Source organism: Erpetoichthys calabaricus, chromosome 3 (assembly GCF_900747795.2).
Source record: "Erpetoichthys calabaricus chromosome 3, fErpCal1.3, whole genome shotgun sequence".
Lineage (NCBI taxonomy): Eukaryota > Metazoa > Chordata > Cladistia > Polypteriformes > Polypteridae > Erpetoichthys > Erpetoichthys calabaricus.
This window is the reverse complement of record NC_041396.2, coordinates 294550937-294557329: the sequence shown is the minus strand read 5'-3', so window position 1 is coordinate 294557329 and position 6393 is coordinate 294550937.

Genomic DNA, 6393 nt, shown 5'->3' with positions numbered 1-6393 from the left:
CGAGATCGCGAATACAAGCGGCTGAAATGAGTTTCCTCCGCAGGGTGTCTGGGCTCTCCCTTAAAGATAGGGTGAGAAGCTCAGTCATCCGGGAGGGGCTCAGAGTAGAGCCGCTGCTCCTCCGCATCGAGAGGAGTCAGATGAGGTGGCTCGGGCATCTGATCAGGATGCCTCCTGGACGCCTCCCTGGTGAGGTGTTCCGGGCATGTCTAACCGGGAGGAGGCCCCGGGGAAGACCCAGGACACGTTGGAGGGACTATGTCTCTCGACTGGCCTGGGAACGCCTCGGGATTCTCCCGGAAGAGCTAGAAGAAGTTGCCGGGGACAGGGACGTCTGGGCATCTCTGCTCAAGCTGCTGCCCCTGCGACCCGATCTCGGATAAGCGGGAGACAATGGATGGATGGATGGATAAATGTAATACTGATTAATTGTGCACACAGATGCATTTCTTATTCATCAGAATTATTTTGATGCCCTGCTCCATAAACAGATATGACAGCAGGCATTAACCTCTCTTTAACAAATAAAAGTACAACTTCCTTCTCTCTCTTTCTCAGTTGTTTACTGAGTGAACACATACAAGTCCACACACAAAATACATTACCTTTAAGACACTAATTCACCAGCAGAAAAGTCTCATTTATTTTCCTGTTGTTGTACACAATGTTTAAATGTGTTCACAAGTTTTCCACTCATGTTTTTGCACACCAGTAAAATATTTTCTTTGAAACCCATACTGGAATAAAAAACTTCATTCAGTCTATTGTTAAATATCCCACTCCTACTTAATGGTTATTACTATTGTTGTTTCTCATTTGGCTATATGTGATTCCTTTCTCATAAGGGTTAGGATTATAAAACAGATTAAAAGTCAGGTAAGCAATTTCTGGTTTGACATTTTATTCAGTCTTAGGAGTTATGATTTTGACATTCTGGTTTTAACTTGCTAAATTAAGAGTTTCTTTAGTTCTCCTCTTTAGTTCCTTTAGTAGTTCTGCTTATTAAGTTTGTTGTTTCGTTAATTTTTGTTTTTTTTAATCAATTTAGTATGTGATTCCCCTTGTTTTGGTTATTTCATTTAATTTTCTTAATAATTTGTATTTTAATATTGTTAAAAGCATATATAAATTATACATTTACTGGTTACAATATAGGGAAGGATTTTTTTGAATTTGTCCCTTCCTCCCGTGCTAAATCCTAACAGCAGAAATGTCCATATTCTGAACCTGTTTATATTCATGAAATGGTTAAGTGATGTTAAAGTTTCAGTGATTATCCTCTGGTTGGGAGAGTGGAGCAAAGACACAAGAGAATGCAGCAATTGAAAAAAAAAACAAATAAAATGGAAAATATTATCAACAAGCATTTGTATGTACATTGATGACCATCACCGCAGGGTAAATTGTGTCTGCCCTAAAGTTTTCAATTTGTCAATAAGGTGTTTCCTTTATACCCATTATGTCCTACGTTAAGCCACTGCATGCTTATTTGCTTCTGGGTAAGTACATTTTCTATAAATTTCCATTGCATAAATAGTAGTGTATCCAAAGTATAATTGCTTAAGTATCCCTTTTTCTCTATAGTTTATCTATACTAATAAAAGGCAAAGCCCTCACTGACTCACTGACTGACTGACTGACTCATCACTAATTCTCCAACTTCTCGTGTAGGTGGAAGGCTGAAATTTGGCAGGCTCATTCCTTACAGCTTACTTACAAAAGTTAGGCAGGTTTCATTTCGAAATTCAAAGCGTAACGGTCATAACTGGAACCTCTTTTTTGTCCATATACTGTAATGGACTGCAGCTCACAGTCATCATGCCTCCCACGTAATCACGTGAACTGACTGTGAAGGCAGTACGTACAAAACAAGGAAGAGCCCCAAAGAGCGCTGAAGAAAACATTCATTACACAATTGAGAAGGCAGCGAAACAATAAGAAGCAAAGCACGGTGTAAACCGTAAGTTTAAATTAAGTTTATAGAAACGCTCCCGCTGCCGTTTGCAATACCATATTCGCGAGATACAAGTTTAATGAGAAGACACGAGGTATAAACGAGATTTGGATCACTTTGTAACAGAGTTAAAATTGCTGTAGCGAGAAACTTTGAAGTGCCAGGTCTTGGCTAACATTAAATAAAGCTGTGGACATCGCAACATCACACAAGAGAGCGGCTCACGTGAACTGACTGAACGCAGCAGGAGTGATCACTTCGCTACTGCGGAAACAAAGCACGGTGTAAACCGAAAGTTTAAATTAAGTTTATAGAAACGCTCCCGCTGCTGTTTGCAATACCATATTTGTGAGATACAAGTTTAATGAGAAGACACGAGGTATAAACAAGACTTTAGATGACTTTGTAACGGAGTTAAAATTGCTGTAGCGAGAAACTTTTAAGTGCCAGGTCTTAGCTAACATTAAATAAAGCCGTGGACATCGCAACATCACACAAGAGAGCGGCTCACGTGAACTGACTGAACGCAGCACGTCGGAAACAAAGCACCGTGTAAACCTAAAGTTTAAATTAAGTTCATAGACCTACAAAAGGTTGCCATTGATTTGAGGCAAAATTGCTTTTCTCCTGTACAACTATACGTTGCATTCTCAAGAGTGTGCTTGCACGGCTTGGTCATATTACAACCGGAGTGCTGAACTGACAACGTGGTATACAAAGAGAACTATAACAATCGTAATATATATATATGTAGATATGTATATATGTAGATATGTATATATATGTGTATATATATATATATATAGATATGTATATATATATATGTGTGTATATATATAGATATATATATATATAGATATATATATATATATATATATATATATATATATATATATATATATATATATATATATATATATAGATATATATATGTGTATATGTAGATATGTGTATATGTAGATATGTATATATATGTATATATGTATATGTATATATATGTTTATGTGTGTCTGTGTGTGTATATATATATATATATGACAGCAACACTCATAACAATGACAACACAATTACATTGACAATCATGTTACGTTATTTTTAAAATGTTTCCTTTTCTTTTTCATAACCTCTTTAACACACTACTTCTCCGCTGCGAAGCGCGGGTATTTTGCTAGTACACAATATTAGTTGCACCCCCACCTGCTTATGGATTTTATATAAGTGCCTTCCTCTCTTTCTCATGTCACAACCTTACTCTGAAGGTATTGAATTTTTTGTCACAATTTTCACCTCCCCTTCATGAAAACAAACAAACTCTGGTTTATCCTGTTATGCCACATCAGACCTTACCTAATTGCCTAATCAGTGTACAAACCAGGAAACTGCTTTCTCTGTGCACCACCCTACTGCAGGTAAATCCCTTTGCAGTAATTATAATGTAGTTATGTACTGGATGAGCCAACAAAAACAAATCCTGGTCAAAGCTCAATTTATCTGTGACAGAAATAGCTCTCAAGTCAAAGTAGAAAATAATAACCATGTTGATGGCAGGCCAATTAGCACAAAACCATTAAAAGATGTGGCCATGGACAGAACCCAGTTCATATTTTAACATTATATTATGAAAACTAGTACACATTTGGATGCACTGTTGCTCTGCCTGTTTACACATGATGGAGGTGCCAAGCATTACACAGATTCTATCAAGTACACTGGTGACACAATAGTAGTGGATCTGGTAGGTGGCCATACTTCTTGCTAAAAGATATGATAACAACAATCTGTTTTCCAAACTTACCAAAACAAAGGTGCCGATTGTAAGCTTCACAGGATGTAGACGAGGTTCTGCCATAAAGATAGTGAGCAATTTGGGGTCCACTTCAATGAGGACCTCTTGAGGCCCCCGCAACCTGTCTAGTTTAAAAGGCTCAAACATGTTTTAACTTTACAATAAGGTTGAACGAAGATTTACTGTGCTCCAAGATCCTGTACTGAGTGTATAAGATGCCCCAATTTAACACTAGGGTAAATGTCCCACCTATAGAGGACACTTTATTCCCAAAAAGCCATATCCATCATCTTAGATCCCACACATCCCATCAAGGAAGCATTCAATGATTTAATTGACTACCAAACAGTTTTCACTTTAATACAGAATGACCTCATCTGTGACTAAGACAGATCACTTGAAAACATCTACACTAAAAATATAATACAAAACCATTCTGGGTCTCAATTTCATGTAATCCCTGCTTGTTACTTTATCTGTTTTTAATATTTATACATGATAACTGTATGTTGTCACAGGTGGCTGGGGGGGAGACCCAGCTGGGATGCCCCTGGAGGACCAGAGGAGGGCTTACGCCTTCCCCAGACCCCGTGGGGGCAACCACCCTGGTGGCTTTGAGGACCACGGGTACAGAGCTTTGAAGCTCAACCCTGTAGGGTCCTGTGGTCACCCCCAGGGGGTGCCCCAATGCCTTGGGAGCCCTGGACCTCAGTACTTCTGCCACACCCGGAAGTGCTGGGGGGGAAGAGGATCAGGGACACCTGGACTGCTTCCGGCTGTACAGCCGGCGCTTCCGCCACACTGGGGAGTGCTGGCGGAAGATTGTCGGGAGGCACCTGGAGCACATCCGGGTGGTCATAAAAGGGGCTTCCTCCTTCCATTCAGGGGCTGGAATCGGGAGTGAAGGAAGGACAAGGTCTAGGAGGAGAGACAAGGAGGCGGCCTAAAGAAAGTGAGGCATTGTTGTTGGCCAGGACTTTGGGGACTTTGGGGCTGTGTGTGCACTTGTTGTAAACATGGAGTACTGGAATAAACGTGTGTTGGGTGACTTCAACGTGTCCGCTTGTCTGTGTCCAGGTCATCTTCCACAATGTTTAATGTTTTCCACTACTGTATACTTATTGAGGAGGGTATAGTGGCACAGTGGTTGCCCTGGCTCCTAGCTAATCGTCCAAAAATTATTGTAGGCAGAATCTAAATTTCTCAAAGTGCCTGGAATGGCATTTGTTATAGAAAGCTGCTATATAAAATTTTCTTTCTTCTCATTCCCAATGTCCTGGCATCCCATCCTGAATTCCCCGGCCATGAATGACATGTAACTACAAGTATCCCACTAATGGACTAAACAAATGTAGAAAATGGATAAATGCATGAATATAAAACATTATTAAATCTTTGATTTGGCTTTATTTGGAGATCCAAATAAAAGAAAAAAGTCTTCAAATGAGAATTGCTTCAAAAATTCTGCTTTCTTTCTCAAGTTGTACCTCAGTGATTTTACCATATTACCATATTTATTTGTTAAGCGCTTAAAAACACAGCATTACAACCGACCAAAGCGCTGTATAGTTAAAACAAACAGGACTAAAAACAAAATATTAAAAGCAAACATTAAGAGAGAATTTGAGCTAAGAAACTAAAAACAGGTCAGAGGACCCAATAAAATAGCGAAAAACAAGTAGAAAATGAAACAAGTTAAGAATTAAAAGCTAATGTGAAGAAGTGCGTTTTTAAGCGTAATTTGAATGTGGCAACTGAAGTGGCTTGCCTTACCACTAAGGGTAGGGAGTTCCAGAGCCTGGGTGCACCGACGGAGAAAGCCCTTTCACCACGAGCTTTGAAACGTGCCTTGGGAACGGTTAGAAGCAGCTGATCTGCGGATCTAAGAACACGAGGGGGATTGTATCGATGGAGCAAAACACTCAAATAGGCGGGGGCTAGACCATTTAATGCCTTATAAGTTAGGAGGAGTATCTTAAAATCGATTCTGAATCTAACCGGCAGCCAATGTAAGGTTTTTAAAATTGGAGTAATATGTTGGCCTCTGCCACTCCCTGTTAGAAGCCTTGCAGCTGCATTTTGAACCACTTTTCTTTAATTTCCTGAGTGGAAACAAGCTACTACATTTTGAAATGATGCAGTGAATGAACACCTTAGACATTTGAATGAAATAGTCTATAAATGCAATATAAATGAGATAATACAGCATTGTTGTAACAATATGGGTACATGTATTCTGTTTGTTCTACCTTTTGTAATATTGCACAAGCTAGAACAGCTAGTATTGCAGTTGTATAGACCTTATTTAGGAATATTTTGGTATGAAGAAAGATCTAAATGATTATCCTGTTGATGTACATAAACTGTACAATGCCCAGAGTGAGCTGGGTAATCTTTTCATCTTGGGACCATAGAATTTGTTATTAAGCTAGACGTTCTGGTCCTTATTCCTACTGTTTTATGTAACCTTTTACAAATAACTGTTCTTTGTTCTTCACTTTGTTCAGCTATTAAGTGCTATTTAATATAACTTTGTTTGGCTATTGCTATTGTAAAGTGCTTTTACGTACCAAAAAAAGTGCTATATAAATATTTGTTGTTGTTAATTACAACAAATTGTGCAAGAATATATTAAAATGATATTATATCATGG